Here is a 22878-nt window from a genome sequence, read left to right as displayed (position 1 = left end):
AGGGGTACAAGGTATGACAATGTAAGGAATACAGAAAGTGCCATTGACTTAACCCTAGTGTCATCAGAGTTAGCAGGTATTGTAGAATGGGAGGTGCTCAACACGGTAACAGTGGGCAGTGACCATTACCCGATACTGACTAAGGTAGGAGTGGAGCTGGGGCAGGAAGAAGCAGGTGGAGCCCGTCGATGGAAATTTGGTAGCGCTAACTGGGATAAATTTCAGGCGGTGAGCAAGGTTAGGTGTGGGGATATTTCAGGAGGGTGTATGGAGGATGTAGACAAGTTTAATGCAGAGCTTGTCACAGCAATCATACAGTCAGCAGAAGAGTCAATTCCGAAAAGTGGCGGGAGTAAGAGGAAAAAGGCTGTTCCGTGGTGGGATGAAAGCTGTGGGAAGGCAGTAAAGGAGAGAAATAGAGCGTTTAGGCGTCTGAAGGCACTCCACTCAATGGAGGCATTAATGCAGTATAAAAAGGCTCAAGCAGTAGTCAGGAAAACTATAAGAACAGCAAAGCGGGCATATTGGAGAAAGTATTGTAATACCATAGGTAGAGAGACCAAGTTACCAGATATTTGGGGAATGATAAGAAGAATGAGTGGCATTCGGGGATATCGGGAAATCCCAGTGCTTCAAGGAAATAACATAGTAGCTGTAAGTAGCATGGAAAAGGCAGAGATGCTGGCCCAAACTCTGGTCAAAGTGCACAGCTCAGAGAACCTGTCAGACCTAGCAAAGCAGCAGAGAGAGTCAACACTAGCAAATAATCCTAACATCAGGGCAAGGAAGGTAGCAACAGCTGATAGCTCGGAGAGTCGGTTTAGCCTGTTTGAGCTAAAGAAAGCCATCTCTAGTGCCAGGCAAACTGCTCCAGGGAAGGACAATGTATGCTATAGCATGCTGATGCATTTGGATGATGCTTCACTGATGGTGGTACTGAAGCTGTTCAACCTGATATGGGTAAAGGGCAAAATTCCGAAGGCATGGAAAGAGTCTGTTATAGTACCCATATTAAAACCAGGGAAAGATCCCTCAGAAGCATCTAGTTATAGGCCCATAGCATTAACGTCCCATTTAGGGAAGACAATGGAGAGAATGGTTACAGAGAGATTGAACTATATAATGGAAAGTAGACAGCTGTTCTCTCCGTGTCAGAGTGGTTTCCGCAAAGGGAGGAATACTATGGATGCTATTTTGTATTTGGAATCAGAAATTAGAAAGGCTCAGACAAATAAAGAAATGGTTATAGCAGTCATGTTTGACATTGAAAAGGCATACGATATGCTATGGAGAGAAGGGTTGCTGATAAAACTGGAGGGAATGGGTATAGAGGGCAGGATGTTTAATTGGATCTTGGACTTTTTTTATGGAAGAGTAATTGAGGTAAAGGTAAAAGACTGTCACTCTAGAATGTACCCAGTGGAGAATGGAACCCCACAGGGCAGTGTGTGTAGTCCTATATTGTTTAATATCATGATTAATGATGTATTTGCACAGGTTGACCGGAGTGTAGGGAAGTCCCTGTATGCAGATGACGGGGCTCTCTGGGTCAGAGGTCGCAATTTGGCATATTTGCAAGGTAAAATGCAAAAAGCAATCCAGACGGTGGAGCAGTGGGCGAATAAGTGGGGCTTTAAAGTGTCAGTCCCTAAGACTCAGGTAATATGTTTCGCTAAGAGGCATAAGTTGATATCATTAAAATTGTATGAGCAGACACTTGAACAAGTGAGTATAGTTCGATTTCTTGGTGTCTGGTTTGATGAAAAACTGACGTGGGGACAGCATATAGGGAAAGTTAAAACAAAGTGTAAAAAGATAAATAATCTGCTAAGGTGTCTCTCAGGGCAGGATTGGGGGGCATCCAGGGCATCGTTGCGCAATATCTACTGGGCGCTTATGAGGGCTGCGCTGGATTATGGGTGTACAGCGTACATGTCTGCCGCAGAATGTCATTTAAAGAAGCTGGAGGTGGAACAAACCCTGGCTTTGAGGGTGTGCAGCGGAGCATTAAGGACTTCTCCGGTAGCTGCAGTACAGGTGGAGATGGGGGAAATGCCGTTGCGCCTCAGGAGGGTGAAAATGATGCTGGCATACTGGGTCGGTCTACAAGGGCATGATGGAAGCCATCCAACAAAGGCTGTCTTGTGTGAATGTGCAGAGCACGCAAAGTCAGATTTTATGAGCTTTGGGTGGGTGGCTAATAGCAGGGCAAACAGCATAGGCCTGCAAAACATCAGGTACTGCTCCACAGGCGCAGGTTCATCTTTCCCTCCCTGGCTGGTGGTGGCAGCAGAAGTGGACCTGGGGCTTCTGGGAGAAATTAAAAAGAGCCCGAAACAAGTGTCATACATAGTACAGAGGTATTTCGACAGTAAATTTTCGAACAGAACAATGGTGTTCACTGATGGATCCAAAGATCCTAAGACCGGGCGTACAGGAGTGGCGTTTCATATTCCAGAGAAGAGGGTGGGGATCAAAAAGAGAGCTACAGATGAGCTGGCAGTGTACACCACAGAGCTAATAGCTGTTTTGATGAGTCTGCAGTGGGTCAAAGAAAACGGGCATCAGAGTACTGTGGTCGCATCTGACAGCGTAGCAGCTCTGACCAGTATTAAATCAGGAAGATCATGTAGACAGGACATTCTAAGTAACATTTATAGTATTATGTATGAGCTGGATGAAGAGGAAATACAGGTCAGCTTTGTATGGGTCCCAGCACATGTGGGAGTGGAGGGGAACGAGGATGCTGATATATTGGCAAAGCAGGCGCTCAAGTCCCATGTGGTGGAATTAGATGTGCCATTGAGTAAAGCTGAAGCAAAAAGTATAATTAAAAAACATATGTGCACAACATGGCAGGAGGTGTGGGATTTTGTGGATACAGGCAGGCACCTGCATAACATCCAAAAACAGGTTGGTGGTGGGAGGAGAGCCAGTAGAAGTAGGAGGGAAGAGGCAGTTTTAACCCGATTGAGGATAGGGCACACAGGATTAAACAAAACACTACACATGATAGGGAAGCATCCAACAGGAAATTGTGAGCTTTGTGGGGAGGTAGAGTCCGTGGAACATGTATTAATTTGGTGTCCAGCATATGAAGAAGAGAGGAAGAAAATGGAAGAGTCTGTGAGACAAGAAAAGATACACTTCTCCTTAGAGAGTATCCTCAGTGAGGCATCAAATGTATATGGAAAGGTCTTGTCATTTTTAAAAGAGACAGGTTTGGAACATAGGATTTGAGTGTCCTTTCCTTTTTTTTTTTTTTCTTTATTAATATGTTTTGTTTCCTGACACTCTCCTGCTCACACTCCAGCTCAGAGGGTGGCGGTAATGCGCCGGTAAGCTGGTTGCCAACCGCCGTTAAACAAAAAAGAAGAAGAAGAAGAAGAAGAAGAAGAAGGGGAGGTCAGTTGAGTGTGTGGTGTCAGAGAGAGAGGACATCAGGTGTGCAGGAGAGTGCACAGTGTTTTCACTTTTGAGTTGAGTTATTTTCAGTTAAGCCGAGTTAACTGTTATTTCCTTAAGACTTTTTGTAAATATCTTTTTTGTTTATTTCACTGTGCATTTTTGGTGGCACTTTTTGTAAAAATAAATCTCTATTTTTGATAATTGAAACCTGCTTCATGAGTCTGCCTCCTACAATCCTTCACTCAGGCCTGCCCTACCACAGAGTGTCTGCCTCTTTGACCCATGGAGAGAGCTGGTTCCACAGTAAAGGAGCCCGGTAACTGAAGGCTCTACCTCCCAGTCTGTTTTTAGAGATACTGGGAGTCACTAACAGACCTGCGTTCTGGGAGCGGAGTGCTCTGGTAGGACAGTAAGGAATGATTAGTTCTTTCAGATAGGAAGGAGCTTTATCATTAAGAGCCTTATAAGTCAGCAGAAGGATTTTGAAGTCTATTCTAAATCCTACAGGAAGCCAGTGGAGAGAAGCTAAGGTGGGAGAGATGTGCTCTCTCTTCCTAACTCCTGTCAAAACTCTCGCTGCGGCATTCTGGACCAGCTGGAGACTCTTTAGAGAGTTTTTCGGACATCCTGACAGGAGAGAGTTGCAGTAGTCTAGCCTAGAAGTGATAAATGCATGCACTAGTTTCTCAGCATCACTCTGGGAGAGGATATTCCTAATCTTAGTGATACTGCGCAGATGGAAGAAGGCGGTCCTAGTCACGTGTTTTATGTGGGAGCTGAAGGAAAGGTCCTGGTCAAAAATGACTCCAAGGTTCCTCGCGGTTGTACTCGGGGTCAGGGTGATGCCATCTAGAGTAGCGATCTGATTAGAGAACGTGTCCCTGAGGTGTTTAGGTCCAAGCACAATGACCTCAGTTTTATCTGAATTCAGTAGCAAGAAGTCAGAGGACATCCAGGATCTAATGTCTTTCAGACAGTCTTGCAGATTGATGAGCCGGCTTCTGTCATCTGGCTCCATGGACAAGTAGAGTTGCGTATCATCCGCATAACAGTGAAAATTGATTGAGTGCTTCCGGATGATGCCACCATAATAGGTCTGCTTCAGTCTATTCCTGCCAGGGCCATCAACTCCTGCTAACATTTCCATATTTCGCACATTCTGTGACATAAACTGTAATCTGTCTTGTCTGTAACAACATCTATTGCACGTCTGTCCGTCCTGGGTGAGGGATCCCTCCTCTGTTGCTCACCCTGAGGTTTCTCCGATTTTTCCCTGTTAAAAGGGTTTTCCATGGAGTTTTTCCTCAGTTGATGTGAGGGTCTAAGGACGGGGACAGCTCTCCATTCCGACACACCTCCACTTCGACACCCCGCTGTTCCGAAATACCCCCACTTCGAAACACCGCTACTCCGACACCCCCCCTCCCCCCCGCAGCTGTCCAAGGTGCTGAACCGCGTGACGTTGTTTACATTCTGCTTTGTGGCTTGTCTGGGAAACGTGCGCTGCTCAGAGACTGGGCAGATCTGTCCCACTTGCTTTCTCCCCGACTCGGTTGTTGGAGATCTCCCACACAGTAATAGAAATACACTTTTTTTCTTTTTCTCCCCCCCTGCTCCGCTCGAGCGCGGCTGAAGCCGGCTTGAGCTCACACGGGCGCGAGGCACACCATTAACAAATAATTACATTACAATATCATGGAAAAGTCAATTTCCAGTAGTTCAACCCCAACCAAGTATTGAGTGCATATAGATGGACATAGTTTTCAGAAGGCCAACATTTCTATATTAAAAATGCTTAAAAAAAAAAAATCCTTTGCAATGTTTCAATTTCGGAGATACTGAATTTTAGGTCTTCACTGAATGTTAGTCATAATTATTACTATTAAAATAAACTGAATAAATAAAGACATGGGATGTTTCATTCAGTGTGTAATGGACATATACAGTATATATAATGTGTTAGTTTCACTTTAATTGAACACATTCTACATCGCGGAGGCGACGTCTTTCCACGTAGGGCTTCCTTCACCTCTGAAACGGGGCAGAGCTCCGTGGGAGACACCTGCCTGACACAGCAACGTAGGGAACCGTGCATGTCCGCGGTGCACAGCTCCACGGATATGCACGGGGAAAAAACGCTGCCGCTTTGGGTAACGAGCGCGCACGTCGCGCGTCTACATTGGAGGTCGGCTGTTATCAGTATAATCAGAGGCAACCATGAATGAGTTCGCCTCAGTTTCACGTGATTGTCACTGTCAGCCTGTTAGAAAAACATTTTACTGACCCCAGCTGAGACGTTGAGACCCCCCCCCCCCCCCCTCAAAAACAAAAACTCTTCGGATCTGAACGATTCACACAAGTCACCTAATTCAGGGTATCCGCGGGGTCTTGAAAAGTATTAAAAGGTGATAAATACATTTTGGGAAAATTAAGACCCTTAAAAAGTATTAAAAAGTCTTTTCACAACTTTATAAAGTCTTAAATATTGAAGGTATTTTTTCTGAATTAGCTGTCCAAGAGTTTGAGTTGTAAAAAACATTGCGGAAGTGTGTGAATTTATTTGGTTTATTAAAAAACAAAGATGAACCGGTTCATGAAAATGAAAAGAAGATTGTTTTTGTTTTTTTGAGAGTTGAGCAATGGTTTTTTTTTTTTTATAAAATTTGCCTTTGATTTATTATCCCAGCCTATTTTGAATTATGTTGTATCAGTGTTCTATAGTCTTTATCACAAAAACTAAAACTGTTAAGTTAAAAGTGTCACTGATGTAAATGGTTACAGCTTGAAGCGGCGGTGAGGTGTTAAAAAATATTGAGACGGTCTTGAAAAAGTCTTAAAAAGGTATTAGAATGAACTTCAACATTCCTGTATAAACCCTGTAATTGGTCATGAAAAAAGCGAGTTTCGCTTTTCAGCGCGCTGTTTGCATCCATGTTACTAGTTCAATAGGTAAATACATAATCAATGTACCCATTATGGGCTTTTACCGGTAGCCCTCACAAGTCTCAGAAATCATTTTGGATCAGGAGGACCCTAAACATCTTGTGGGGTTTGGTAAAGATTTTGTTTTATTTTTTCTTTATTCCCATACTCCATTACTGCAGGATGACCACAATTACGGCTGGACTGTACAGCAAAAGAATACCCGGGCAGGATTGCCGAATGTCACACATGAGTCCTTTATTGTTCCATCTCAGGCATCATGGCAAACACCCTCCACATCACACAGCAACAACAACCCACTGATAACAAAATGGCATTTTATATAGGGTGTCTAGCTAAGGAGGGAGAACCCATTTCCCAAGCTGACATGCTCTCCTTTTGACAAACACTTATTTTTTTTATCATTATCCCAATAACCTTCCTTATACACACCCATTTTTTTTACAAACACAACCTCATCCCCAGTTCCAGCACATTACAATAATAAAATACACAATCCTCCAACATCCCCACTAATCACCACCTGGAATTATAACTAGAAAAAGCATTTCCAAGAATGGAAATGGTGTGAATGCTGAAAGCAGCTGAACGCTGTTGCAGAATTAGCAAACAGTGCAAACCATACAAATGTTTGACCAAGGTAGGAATCGAACCCACAACCTCATGGTCAGTAGACTTTCAGTCTGCCTCTAGGCCACAGTGTACACACAGTTACAGAGACTGTTGTCTGTTGATGAGCTGCACTCTGTCTCACTCTGAAGTTAACGAGCCCAAAGTTGCACCTGTTGGAAACGCACTGTGTCAACACCAAGAAAGCTTGAGAGTCAAGCCTGAATGACTTAGAATGAACATTTCTGTGAATTTCAGGCTGAGAGCAGCAGTTTCAACATGAAGCAAGTTATCAGAAGTCAACAGAGGACGACTGGGAAAATAATTCACTATAATTGTTGTTGAGGCAAGATTTGAACCAGGAATCAAACCCACAACCTCATGATCACTAAACCTTTACTCTGCCACTTCGCCACAGAGAGCACAGACATAAGCATGTTGCCATTGTAATGTGATGATGTGCTGCAAACTGTGGCACTAGGAATTAATGCGTCTCTTAACGAACACCTGTAACCAATTGAGGGTGGGGGAGGGGAGCAGAATTCAACATAACATAAAAAGAGTGCTTCCCTTGGATTTGAACCAGTGACCTTGGGGTTGGCAAGCAGCCACCTTACCCACTGGACTACAGACAGAGTTGTGGAGAAGAGAGGTTGAGACTTTGATGAATGTGAGATTTTTCAATGATGCTTAAAAGAAGCAGAAAATAGTATAAATGAGCCACAACAAGTAAGTAGAGGAGTTTTTTGTGACCTGTGACTATTTTTGGGTGAATTAAAATGAATTAAAAAGCACTTAACAGCAAGTTACAAAGTTGAGCTCCTTCTCCTGCTGCTGTGAAAAAAATGCATTGAGCTGAATGGGAGCAGAGAGCTCCATGGCTGCATTTAAAAAATATTTTAAATTATTCTCTGAGTCTCTGTGCATTTTTGACGGCATTGTGAGACCTAAGACAAGCGTGGCTACAAACTGTTTCCAAAATCATGAGTGTAGAGTGTCATTTGTAGCTTTGCTGGCAATTTCAGAAGAAAAGTTCCAGTCGCTTTTTTGGATCTGCTGCACTCTACGATGACGTCACCCACTCTGACCCAACCCCATACACACTCATTGAAAAGTGTGAAATTTGTCAGAAATCCTCATGTGCTTTTAAAGGATTTATCTCAAAAACGGTACAAGCTATTAAAAAGTTGTAAATACAGGATGAATACATTAGAAGTTTGTCTACAACTCAGAATTTGAATGAAGTCTCTAGCTGAAAGCATGTGGACGCTTTAAAGGCTGAAAGAAGTAAGAAGATTTGAAGAGTTTCAAGACTGTTCCAATGCATTCTCTATGGGGGAAAAAAAAATCAGAAATAGTTGAATATTGCAAAAAGTATGAATAGTTGAAAAGAGAAAAGTAATAGCACACCTGTCCCGAAAAGGCTGAACATTTTGATGTGAGAATTGTTGAAATAGCACAAAGTATGAAGGACTAGTTAAGTGCCAAAGGTATAGCCGAACAGAAGAACAATAGTGTGAATGCTTTCAGCATTCACACTAAATATGGTGCCTGTTTCCCGGGAAGGCCTTTTATGCTCGATGCCAACCGCCGTTAAACAAGAAGAAGAAGAAGGGGAGGCCTTTTGCCGATCACCCTGAAGACAAAAGAGACCGGTGAGTACATGTCTCACACACACACACACACACACACACACACACACACACACACACACACACGCACACACACACACACACACACACACACACTATTGCACAAGATTAGCCACATCATGTCATCTTAGCATTCATTTACCACACAAATGCATATTAAATCTTATGTCCCTCTTTTGCAGGTGGATCCATGAGGCCATCACAGAACCTAACAGCACAGATAAGATTTAAAAGGACAATAAATATATCAACAGTCAATAAATATGAAAACTTTAAGTGTGCAAATATGCAATGTGCAAACTGTGCAAATCCAATAAAGTGCAACTGCTTACAAAAGTGCCAGTGCAATTATTAAAGTGTGTGTATCCTGGTTAAAGTGCATTGTGCAATATTCCCCCCCAACACCATCTGAAGCTCCAGGGAACAAAGTCCTCTTTGTTACATCTCCACAATCTTGTAACATTTGTTTCTTTCTGTCAGGAAACTGCGACAGAATGAACAGCCGAATCTTCCTCCTGCTGACCCATTCGGCTGCAGGTGGATTACCGCTGGGTGTCATTATTACAACATCCGAGTCCCAAAATACAATTGCAGCAGGACTCAAATTGCTGCAGTCCATTATACTGGGAGATGCCTTTTATGGGAGAGGAGAGCTTGGACCCAAAATCGTAATGACGGATGACTGCAAAGCCCTGCGAAAGGCACTGCTTGATGTTTTTCCACAGACCACTCCCCTCCTCTGTGTGTTCCACGTCCTCCAGGCCATGTGGAGATGGCTCTGGGACAGTCACCACAAGGTTTGTCAGAGAAATTCATATTGTTTTATTATAATAAATAAGTTTAAATTCTAACATTGGTTTAAAATCACCAACTGTTCTAAATGTCTTTGAAGGTGTTAAACTGTCTTACTGGTGTGTATGAAGACACTTTATCTAATACTGTATTCTAATTACAGGTGCAGAAGGAAGACCGGCAGTGGCTGCAGGACATTTTCAAAAAAAAATGGTTTATGCCGCGTTACCGGAGGAGCTGGAGGCCTCTTATCACCAGGCTCTCCAGGACCCAGTGGTGGTGAAGCACCACCGGTACAGGGACCATTTAACAGGAGTGTTTGCCCAACGCAGGGACTGGGCTGTCTGTCTTCGTACGGGCCTTCCAACACGAGGCAACAACACCAACAACTTTGTTGAAAGTGCCATGAGGGTCTTAAAGGACAGCATCCTCCACCGGTAGGGTTAAAAATGTATAAAACATTATTGAAGGTGATACACACACACTGTTTGACACATACACTTCTCTTTCTCTCTCTCCCTCACACACACAAACACATAAACACACACCATTACTTGCAATTATTATACTGTCTATTATAACAATGCTTCTTATTTTATTCATTTTTCGTGATTCAAATTTTCCTCTATCAAGAGGTACAAGTCAAATTCCAAAACCAAAACCGTACTGTTCTCTATTGCCTTCCCTACAGGTTGAAGGCTTACAACGTGACCCAACTGGTCGACTTCATCTGCACCAGACTGGAGGCCTATTACATCAGGCCACTCCTGGATGTTGCAAATGGGAGGACTGTGAAGCGGGAGTTCAAAATCAACAGTGTGAGTCCCAAAAGAATAGCTCAGGTGTGTGTTCATTTTGCTACTCTACTACCAGTGAGTTTGGAACCCAGAAGCATTAGTGAGGGGTTTTGTAACGTAATGAGGAGATCCTATTTCAGTGTTTCAATACTGCATTGTTTCTAGCTTTTGTATATATAATTTTCGACATCTATCTCTTTTTTCATATTCTAGGGGGATGAATTGAACTACACTGTTCCCGCTGAACGTCTTCCGGTGACACATTTCATGGCAAAGTCCTTGTATGAGATGGCCACAGGTATTAGCTTGCTTGTTCTGAAAGGTCATTAGCTTGTTTGTTACAGCTTACTTGTAGAGGGGCAACTCAGTTGGTAGGTTGTTCAGTCAGTCGGACTCTGCATGTAAAACACCACACCAGTGCATTTTTGATGCTGTGTATCCTAGTACCTCCTTTCTTGTCTGTCCAAAAAGGAAAGCTTGACGTACCAGAGAGCTGGTTTATGGGCTTGCAGTTTGAGAAGGAGGAAGAGTGCCCAGCAGTTCCACCCATTGCAAGTGAGTACTTTTTAGCAGGCTAACTAGTTGAACTGAACAGTGTGCAATCTTGTGGTATTTTCCGTCTTTGTCCTTTCCAATCTCATGCCAGGATCTGAAATTAATGTGTTTTTGTGAAATAGGCACCCAAGAACAAGATGAAATAGCGACTCCCCTAACACCACAAGATGGCTCTGGAGAACACACACACACACATCTCAAACTGACTTGGCAGCTGACCGTGACCATCTCAAAGGTCGTCTCAAAGCCATGTTTGATGACCTCATGGACAAGCTTGACAAAAATGAGACATTCCGAGCCCCAGTTGCCTCCCTTGTGTCATCATATCAAAAACTTCACACTGACAGTGGCCTCATCTCAGCCTTGTCATCATTTGGAAAAAATAGGAGTGCTGCTGCTCACAAAATCAAGATGCACCCAACAAGGAAAGGTCTGCTGCAAATGAGCACACATATAGACGTGCAGTCTACAGCTGTTGCTCGGCGCAAGACTCCGCTGGGGGGGCAGACAGGCGCTCATCACAGGTCGACCTCCAAAAAGAGCCCGGAGGGAACACAACTACGGCAAGGTTAAAGAGGGGAGTGGTGCACTGCCAAGACGACCGGCACCACACTCCCTTGCCCAGTGTGTCTCTGCTGGTGTGTCCCTAGGTGGCCAACACAGCAAAAAATAACACACATACACACATTCTCTCTGTCTCTGTCTCTCTTTCTCTCTCTCTCCATGTTTCTCACACAAACACCCTCGTTGTAGTGACCCGTCTGTGGCCCTGTGCGTCCTGTGTTATCCTCCAGGGTTAATGAAAGATAGAAGATGGGAAGAATCAGCACATTAGCATGACACACTGGCTCTTAACCACCGCCTTTTTGTGTGGCTATAAGTTACTGTACACACACACACACACACACACACACACACACACACACACACACACACACACACACACACACACACACACACACACACACACACACACACACACCTCTGCCTGACACACTGGCTCTTAACCATCACATTTCTGTGTGGCTAAAGTTACTGTATGTTAGCACCGCAGTTAAGTTAGTTTTAAGTTGGATAATTGACAGAGATTAGCTCCTTCTCAATACATTAAAAATATATAAAAAATTCACATGAAACATTAAATGTGTTTAAATGCAATAAAAACAGATGTGTGTCATAGAGGAGGCTTAGATATTCTGTCCTGTGTTGATTCTGAGCCAACAGGTCACATGACCTGGGAGTTATTGAGCTCTAAAGCTCATATTTACAGTATAAAATATATAAAAAATCCATATAAAATATTAAATGTGTTTAAATGCAATAAAAACAGATGTGTGAAACTTAGATCTTCTGTCCTGTGTTGATTTTGAGCCAACAGGTCACATGACTTGGGAGTTATTGAGCTTTAAAGCTCATATTTACAGTATAAAATATATTAAAAAAATTCATATAAAATAGTAAATGTGTTTAAATGCAATAAACCATATAGAAACGGTCAATCAATCGATCAAAATCCGCATCAAAAGCCGGCTATATGACTTGATTTACTTCTGTTGTCAAGACGACCGAAAGACCGAAACAGACGATGACGTTTCACGGCCAAATCAAACAACCAATCGGAGAAGAGCTCATCTAGCCAATCAGAGGCGAAAAGGGCGGGACCTTCATGGACCTTCCCCTACCATCCTGGGAAAAAAAATATGGATGTTTTCTCAGACGGAGTTAAACAGAAAAAGAACATTGACTGAGATGGTAGTTTTGTAATTTCCCGGTCACAGTGAATGCAACAAAGGCACGACGCCACGACCAATCAGAGAGAAGTGTTGTGGAAGCGGAGAATCCTCCGCCGTGTTTTATTGGCTAACAGCCAGGTAACCAAGGTAACTGTCTGAACTCTAGCGTTCCGAGCGGTCCCAAATCATCAGAAAGATTGAAAAATGGACGACATCAGGCGTTTTTTTTTTTACATGGAAAAGGGGAGACCTTTCTGCAGTCGTGGTGGCTCGCGGCAGGGCGGACTGGCCAGTCCCTCCAGGAATTCGCGATGTTGCGATCGCAACAATTAACGCAAATTCAGCCAATCCCCGCAAATTTTTGCTATCTTGCAATTTTGTACAATCACCGCAACTTTTCCGCAAATTGGACCAATTGTCGGTGCTTTCCGCAGAGAGTGCGAGTCTGGACAGAGCGCTGGTTGAAAGTGAGTCCACGGAGGAACGGTGTGGCTGGGCAGACGGCAAGAAACTTGATACAACGTGCACAAAGTGATAAGTAAAGGAACACAAGCTGAGTTGAACTTGTTGAGTGTGTGAGTTGTCCTGGTTGACCACCCGAGGCTGTGTCAACCCCGCAGCACTCGCCGAGGGGGAATCCAGTGAGTGCGCCACTGCAGGGCCGGAGCGGAGCAGCCGGCGGCCAGGTGCCCCTTCCCCCATCCTAAGGCCCTGGCCCTGGACTTGAGTAGCCACCCTCCCCTTTTTATTCAAAGACTGGACTGTTTTAATGGCATTTTAAAACAGTTCTTTTACCACGATTTTTAAACAGACATTTTAATTAAAAGTAAAACAACTTTCAACTCTATGTAATTTTCCTGTGCCTTTCTTAACAAGTGGAAAATTGCTGGTATAACAGACCTCACATTATTTTGTGACATTTCAAAATTTTCAATTTTCCTTTGATTTTAAATTTTTCAGAACAAAACTGCAACTTTTTTTTGCAACTTTCGATGTCTCCCGCAATTTAACCGCAACAAAAGCGCTTAAAACATCTTAACATGCACCGCAATTTTTTCAAAATGTGGCCGCAAAATCAGGCATTTTAGGCCGCAACAATCACAAAAAAAGCCCGCGAAATCCTGGAGGGACTGACTGGCCACCGAGAGTTTTCCCGGTGGGTCAGTGGACCGGCCCGGTACGACGTGGTGCTGCAAGTGACGTGCTGACGTCAGTGTGTTTACATTTTCAACGTCTATGAGCGCGAGGAGTGCCTACCGTAATTAATTTATTCTCGGTCAGAATCCGCCCCAGTCCCAGCCAGGCCAGACCGAGTTACGAACCAGCGTGTCCGTTCACTTTATGAGCCCAAAAGAACAGCCAGGCAGCCCAGTCCAGAGAGCAGAGGAACAGAGAGAGACAGCATAGCAACAGGGGTTTGTGTGTGTGTGTGTGTGTGTGTGTGTGTGAGTGCGTGCGTGCCTGCGCGCGCGTGCGTGTGTGTGCGTGCGTGCTACCTGCTGTAAAATGTAGGCTTGTGTATATTCTATACACATAGTTGGCTGAAAATCTTAGGACATGTTTAAAGGGCCCATATTATGCAAAATCCACTTTCTACAGGTTTTGTAGTGGTCCTATGTGTTCCCGTGGCCTTTCTATGACGCCTGGAGGTGAAAAAAGTCTGTTCACTCCCTTCATTGATTTCTACACTTTTTTGAGATCGTGTCTCCAAACGGGCGAATTGGAAGTGCTGGCAGACTTGACGTCAGGATGCGCTGAACTCAAGTGACTCCACCTCCCGGTACTTCCTTATACTCCCCCTGGGCCAGTCTGGAAAAACGTGAGCTCCGCCTGCTGACACTTTTCCGGTACAGAGACCCCCCCCCACAATCCACACACACGCTCTCTCTCTCTCCCCCCGTCCGTCATTTGACATGAAGCGGTATACGGGAGGAGCGGTCGGTACTGCGGCCGTCAGATGATCCTTTTGAATCATTGACTGAAAAACAGCCGCCTGTCATTAAAAATGAAATCGCGGATCAGAGAATATCGAAATGATACCGCTTCTCATCAGCGCAGCGGTCCTCATCACGGAATGAGAGACATCTGAAGGAGGAAGTCTCCTCTCCCGGCGCAAAACCACCTCAATATTCTCATACAACAGTGCACAGTTTGTGCTGCGCTCCTCAGTTTCACTTGTTTTTTTTCTTTCTGATGGTAGTAGGAGTCTCTCCATGTTTCTCCTTCTGCCACAGTAAAAAAAAAAGAAAAAAAAGAAGGAACATTTTCATTTTTTCAGACAAGATGCCAGTCTCATAATTTTTTTTTTTTTTTCGGAAATCAATGCCCGACCCCTGTCCCAATGTCAACATTAGCACATGTACCTGTAGTGAAAACCACACCCTCTCCCCATGACAGGTGTGGAGTGGACGTGGTTTACACATCTTATTTGCATTTCAAGGTGCAGACACAGAAATGGCTCGTTCTCAGGAGAGCTCTTGAGAGCCACTTTTAGATACTGAGATCTAGAGCTGCAGATTGATTTGGGGACAATACACTAGGAATACTATATGGTTGGACAACTTAGAACCATGTGAAATAGTTGAAAAACAGCATAATATGGGACCTTTAAAGCTCAACCATGTTGGAACCTCCTTTCATATTTAATATCTGATAGAGATGAGAATAGGGCAGAAGTTGTGGAAGAAGAGGAAACAGCCTTTGAAAGGCTGGTTGAAGCCAAAAGATTTAAAGGAGCATTATCGCAAATACAGTAGTAATAGCATAAAATAAGATGAAATATGCAAAAGAGGGGGGGGGGGGCATTTGGGCATTTAAATAAGCAGTAAGCAGTTAAAAGGCAGAGTGTAGATTGTGCAAGGTGAAAATCTCATATGGAGCAGGCTCCACAAACAACCTGCACAGGCACATCTGTATGCAGGATGTACAGCATTGACAATTTTGATTGATTATTTTGATTTTGATTTTTTTTTTTTTGACATGAGAAGTTTTCATCCATAAGTGCAAAAGAAACGTTAGTCTGGAGCCCTGGACTTTGTTTTTTATAGGCCTACTTTATAATTTATTTTTGTAACACTCTATTCAAGGTTGAGTGTGTTCAGTAAATAAAGGCATAAATGAAAATATTTGATATGTTTTTTTTTTTTTTCATTAGTAATTAATTTTACACATAGTTTTGCATTATTTTGGTGATAAGCAACATAAAATCTGAGGAGCCACTTGGGAGCCGAAAGAGCCGGCTCTTTTTAGTGAGCCGAGCTGAAAGAACTGGCTCTCCAAAAAGAGCCGGAATTCCCATCACTACTTTCTTCAGCTGTCCTCTCAGCGTTATTAAGGAGGAGGAAGTTGCAGTTGCTGTTGTTGTCGTTGTTGTGGTTGTGCGCGACGTAGAGCTGCCTCTTCCACTAGCGAGTTTTCTTTTTCCCGCGATTGCACGTTCATTCAGCCTGGTGAGGGGGGAGGAGGGAGGAGGAGGGGGAGGACTAAAGGAGGCTGCTCTCTCTCTCTGACAGCTGCCCACTTGTTTATATCTGATAAGCTCCGCCTGGCTCCATCTAGTGGCCGAATTAAGGATTTGGATTTGCGATAATACTCCTTTAACAAATGGGTTTTGTTTTTGCTCTCCAGCCACAACTCCACTAGACCAGTTCTGAGTGCAGTTTAATACACTCCAGCCATTATAGGAACCTCAGTCAATACTAAATCTGTTTGTTTTTATCTGAAGCAGTGTTGTCTTTTGCCTTTATTTTCTCCTCAGAGTACACCAGAATGCCTCATTTATATGTTTAAAAAAAAAATTCTGTGCTTTAGATAGACGGCAAACCGAGGGGGGGGAGGGTCTTGAAAATTCATTGAAAGGTCATGGAAAAGTAATTGAAAAGTTATGGAAAACCATTGCTAAAAAAGTGTATGAACCCTGAGACTTGCAGAAAGAGCATCAAGCTAGAGCTGGTGGGAGCTCACATAGGCAAAACTGTTTGTTCAAGTGTTCTCAGTGATCTTGCAGCTCTTCCAACTGATGACCGTGCCCCAAACTCTGAGTCAGACTTGTCTAGTGTCGAGAGTGACGATGAAGTAGTTTTAGAGGTTGACGACAGTGATGCTGCTGATAGTGATACCAGTGAAGTTGGAGAGGAGCCAGATGTATCAAGATTTGGTAGACTGAGGCAGAAGGTGGTGAACCCAGATTATATCTTCTTCTAAGTTTTGTTCATTATGTGCCTGCTTTGTTTGAAAACACCTGTCTGTATTGTATATATTTGCACAGCCTCTTAATAAAACAGTAGACAGTGCTTTACTACACTACTGTTTCCCAATAGTTATTTGAGTTGAACACTTGCTGTGTATGTTTGTAGGCAATTTTTGCTAGATTTTTAGGAGATAGGAGCAGACCATATTTATGCCATACAAATAAATTCTCATACTGTGAGACTTGTGACAGAGTGATGGGGGCTCTCACAAGTTGTCACAACTGGCTTTAATTGATTTTTTTTGTGCAAAAAGGAATTACTGTCACAAACAGTTAAAGAGCATATTGCAGGTTCTACTTTTTTACAAAATAAATATGTAATCTTGTGTGAAAAATACCACGTGAAACGTTGAGTGAGGATTTAAAATATTTTTCAAGACACAAAGGCACAAATTTAACCTACAAAGTGACGGTTTTGAGCACAGTGCCTAAAAACTGTCTTTTTTTCAACATCGCGTCATATTACATCACGTGAGGGAGTCGTATGCTAGCCGCTGCCATAGATTAGTGTGGGAGCAAATGGCTGTCTGTCAGAGTGGTCGTGTTATCGTGAGTCAGTGTGTTTACAGCAGGTTTGGATTGCGTTGATTTATCATGGACATGGTAAATTATTGAGTTTGTGGTGGTTTCGCAAGCTCCAGCCTGTCAGGACACCGAGTCCACCGGTTTCCTAACAGAAAAAAACGGTGCTATCTTCCGTGCCTGCTTGCGTGTTGTACAGCTGAAGAGACGGGGCTTCACCTCTGCGTCAGCTACGGAAAACACGAGTCTGTCGCTCACTTTACCAGAGGATTATCACTCCAGCGATCTGATGGAGTTCAACGTGGGATTCCCAAGCAAGAGCTGTGTGCACCCCCCACCACCAACCCCCCCGTGCGGTGCCTTCGGTGCCGACAGCCTCATCCGGACCGCTGTCTGTCAGCAGCAGCAGCAGCAGCAGCAGCTGGTGCTGCCGCCCCCGGCAGGAGACACACGGATCAGCAGAGACTCAGCTGGACATAAACGTCAACAGCCACTTGTAAGTCTTCTTTTATTTGCTAACTACCCGTTTACTGAACGTAGTGATTTAATTCATGAGAAGCAACGTGATATGTATAGGTTGTTGTAGAGCAGCGCAGCTAACGTTAGCTTGCTAATAAGCGAGCAATGCTAACTGATGCTAGCTAGCGTTAGCAAAAATTTTTGCTCAACCAATCTTATGAAAAGGCACTCGGTTTGCCAATATAATAATAAGTGTCAAGTTTAGTTACAGCCCAGTGACCCTGTTTGCACAGTTAAGGCATTCCTAATGTATTTAAATGTGCTATATTTTGAAGGATTTGGGAGACATTGGCAAATGAGGCATGGGAGATGACAGTCAGTGGTGCAGCAACAGGCTTTCCCTGGCTCCTCAATGCCCCACTGCAGCTCACAGTCCAGCCTCAGACCTTCTCATCGAAGCAGGTAGTATAACATCACACATAGATAATTAATTATGCTACGTATGTATACTGTTGCATAAAGGCGGTACTACTCCAACACTATCTGACCTCCAGTTTTAATACATTCTGTGACAGAGCTGTTTGCAGGTTGGACAGGGTAAAGTAAACCAACCATTTACCTATTATCCTAGCTTTCCAGGCACAGCCCAATATGTGTAATGGTGCAAATTAATAGGTCATTTTCTTTTTTCAGGGCTGCAGTGCCAAAGCCAGCTGATGTCTGTTTACTAACTGGCCGGCCTGTTCTGGGGAAACTGAAGGAAACATTGAGACGCAGGAGGGAACTTGTGCAAAAATAAAGCAGGTAAGAGTCTTCTTGTGATTTCTGATAAAAAAAAAAGTATCATAACTTGTATTTTAGTTTGTATGTCTTGTGTTATTAATGTACTGTAATTTTCTGCCTTTCACATATGTCTCTCAGGCCCGTCAGCGTTTTTGGCTCCTCGTGGGTTCTCTGAGAGTGGAATACTCCAGGGGTCCGTTTCACAAAGCAGCTTTAGTGAAAACTCTGAGTCTGTTAACCGTGAAATGAGGCAAATTCTGGGTTTTCCTTTCAGAAAGGGAGGAAAGAGGAGTAACTCCAGCCCGTTTCACAACGAGAGGTAACTGAAGCTTGGAGTCAGTTACTATGGCAACACACTCCGTGAACCTAACCTGGTCGGGAGCAGGTTTTCTCCAACTTACCCTGAGTTTCTCCTTTTTATCTGAAGCTGCAGACTGAAAGCAGCGGCTGACAGGACGTGTAAACTCCTCAACTGGATGTTTTATTCTCCATGAGGATTTGTTTGATCGTTCCTGTTGTTTTGCACCGTCAGTTTATCTGAACAACACTCACATGAAATGACACGGACACGCACGCAGTTCAGAGAAAATTGCACTTCTCTCTTATTTTTTTTCGTAGTAGGTCGATCCATTTATGGATTATTTCCAGGTGATTGATGACGACATGCACATCCCCGTCACGTTATAATGGAGACAAACTTGAACATATCAAACACACATTTGGAGTTGCACCTGCTCAAACCATAGACTGTATATAAAAGAGGCTCAAACACACAATGTTGAATAACTCTCGAGATTTCTTTTTTTAGATTAATACTCACGTATTGTCCTGGAGCTCACGTCCATTTGCTGCTGCTGCAGAATCTTTTTTTTTTTTGGGGGGGGGGGGGGGGCTACGTGATTCTGCGTCAGCATTCATACGTCACTCCACCGTGAGAAGTGGGAGGGGCTGGGCTTTTTTTTTGCTGGTTGCCATGGTGAATTATGTTATCTTTGTTCCATTGATGAGGGCTTTTCATCTCCCTGTACCTCAGGGTCAAGTTTCCTATCTCAGAGTAGATCAACTCAGAGTTCAGGATTAGACTCAGAGTTTGTTGAACCTGCTTTGTGAAACGGACCCAGGTCACCACAGATTCTACGAGAGTGCAACACTGTCCTGTCCTGTCCTGTCCTCCTCTGCTGCTGCTCCCCTTTCCACATCCATCCAGAAGATCAACAAGGAGGAAGCTGTTGGTGTCTTCACTGCACAGCATTCATGATTTAATACAGGACGTTGATACCTCCACAGAGGCTTTTCATACTCATAACACTATACGTAGGCTATATATTTTTTAATGGGTCAGATGGTATATTTTTCTTTTTGATTATTAATAACATTTGGCACATCTGCATAATAGTTGCAGTGTTTGGTAAGTTAACACTTAACATGTGTTGTACAGGATGTGCTTAATTGTGTTAACTTTAATTCAAGAACATAATTTATGAAGGACATGTTTGTTAGCAGTCTTAGGCTGCTGCTGCTGCATGCAGGTTTAACCGTCAAATGCAGATCTGACTGTTGGTACCCTTGTGTTAAAGAAAGAAAACCCTATATGGGCTCGGCCCAGTGGACAATCTGTCTGCTGTATGCAGTGTAATGGTATTCCTTTATTTTTAGTTTTCTCTTGCACTAATACTATGTTTAAGATATTTATGCTGTTGCAAAATGTTGTTGTGCTAAATGTCAATAAAAGTCTTAAGTCTGTGACCTAAATATATAATTGTGTGTGTGGTGTGTTATTCCTAATATTTTGTTCACTTTAGGGACACTAGTCAATATAATTTATATTGACTAGTGTCCCTAATATTTTGCACCTGGCCTATGATTACAGAGTGAACAAAACATTAGGAATAACTTAAATTATACTGCACCTATACACCACTATCACGATATCAGTAACATACAGTAGTTTTTTTTTTTAAGTCATAAAATAGAACTCAGAGTAATAAACTGTCTGCCTCAAACGTACTCCTGTCTGCTGGTCTGGATAGGTCCATGCTCCTGTCTGCAGTGCATGTAAGTAATAGGTGTATTTAGGACAGTGTTTATCTCACCCTTCTCTCTCTCTCACGGACGGTGACGGTAAAGTGCTCCCGTAGTGTGCACGGATATTAACGAGTATGAGACATGACGTACAGTGCTGTAAACAAGCTCTTTAGTTTCTGTCATTGGTAAGTAGTACTCTGACCTGTATCAGATAATAAATACTAGTTTTTAAAACTATTTTATGATACATGATAGTACTAATCTTCTGTACAATGTTGTGATGTGAGCGCAGTATTTATATCCGTAGCTAATGCGTATTGCTAAGCCACCGGTCTCTGACCAACTCTCCACTGACTGTCCTGACACCACAGCTCAATTTCTCTCTCCTCTGGCCATTAATTCTCCCCCAGGTCTCTCTCTGCTCTCTAATGTGCACAATGGACTCGTAGTTATACGGTTGTGGTCCGTCATATTTGTAATTATACACATTTAAAGTTTCCTCGGGGTCAGAACCAGCACCAGAATCCTGTTTTTCTATTGTTCAAATCGACCGGTCTCCCTCCGCCTACGTCACTTCCAGTCAAGCGTTTTTCGATGCGGAAGTACATTTTTCTCACAAAAACGGCTCCAAAAGCCTAAATAGTGTATTTAAAAATATAATTTTGATAAAAACTTGTTCCTACATTATTTTTCGAAGCATTGGTTTAAAGGGGGGTTTAACCTGCAATATGCTCTTTAAAACAATAAACATTGCATTTGGGCATTACATTACATTACATTCATCTTCTTTATATTTTTATACTATATGTTGTAATGTCCCAGCTTGGGATAAATAAAGTACATCTATTTCATTTCCTTTTTGCCATATTTCCTCAACTTAAAATATTGCATGAATGTGAATAAGCATAGCATGTATTGTATCATTGTTATGTAAACACTGCATAAACATGCAGCAACGAAACACTGACAAGACATGAGAAACACAATAACACATTAACACTCTCAAACTAAACTTGGCTTTTAAAGTGTTTTCATTAACCCCTCCACTTCCTCTGCAAAGCAGCCTACAGAGAGCAGGTGGACTAACTCTGGGCTGCTCTCTGCATGTTGAAAGACCTCCATGTCCAGCTCTGCCATATTCAGTTGTGGAAGGCCTGTAGCAGCAGGAGCATGCAGGTTGTGGTGAGTCTGGCCCCCAAAGCTGCGGAAAAGCTGTGCAGCTCTTTCATAGAAAGCACAGTCTTCCGACTCACATTCTCCTCTACATGCCACGTGGTAATTTAGATGAGCAGCGCGATAACCTTGCTTCCCTGGCCCGCTGAGGTTGGTCAGGATCTGATCATGGGCTTCTGCAGTGATCTGCAGCCTTTTCAGCAAGGTGTAGAGGTGAGTGCCTTGCTGGTAATTCAGTGCAGCCACAGCGCCAACATACACTTGCTGAACACCAGCGTCAGACACTCCTCCAGAGGGGGAAGGATAACAGACCACACTACCACTATTACTATAATAACTCCCTTTAAACTTAATCTATTAATATTAACATTACTCGGGCCCCTGCTGGGCCAAGCATGGGGGATCTTGGCCTGTCGTCTCCTTGCCCCTCCCGGCCTCCCCTCGCCTCTCTGCCCCGGACCATTCCCGGGTGGCTCATCAGCTTTTTTAATGCACATCACACTAGCTTAGGTAAAGGAAAGGGGACACTTCATAACACCCCCTTTCCCTGGTTTTAATGCACAACATACACATTTCTTAAAATAATTAATTAATTAAAAGGAAAAAAATAATAATAATAATAATAGAATATGAAATTGCAGACAGTTAGATATAGGGTAAGGTGTTGGGCCGCACGCAGTCCGGGGCACACGGGGTGGGGGTGGGGGGTTCTTGAGGTGTTGGGGGGGCGGCGGGCCGGTCCCCTGCGGGTCAGCAGGGACCCGAGGTGTACTATAAATTCTATACAATAAATTCTGGGATCCCCCTCCTCATCCATCCACTCTCCATACTGTTGTGATCCCGTTGCGTTTTTGTTTTGTTTTTTTCCTGTTTCTCTCCCCATTTATTTATTTGTATTTATTTGTTATTGTTATTTGTATTTATTTGTTTATTTTTCTACCTACCAACCTTTTCATCTCTGTCTCTTCTCATAATAGTGTTTTTGGCATATTTCGCAATTTTGTCTACCCATTTCTATGTTTATTTATTCATTTATTTTCTGTCTTTATTCAAGGCCACTAGTCATACCCCCCCCCCCCCCCACACACACACACACACACACACACACACAAAACCACAAACTGTAGTTGTTGTTATTTGCTGTTGTTTACACCTTGTTTTGTTTGTTGTCTGTCCTG

The sequence above is a fragment of the Trachurus trachurus genome (assembly GCF_905171665.1).
Source record: "Trachurus trachurus genome assembly, chromosome: 11".
NCBI lineage: Eukaryota > Metazoa > Chordata > Actinopteri > Carangiformes > Carangidae > Trachurus > Trachurus trachurus.
The sequence above is the reverse complement of the archived record's forward strand: the minus strand, read 5'-3'. Positions refer to the sequence as shown.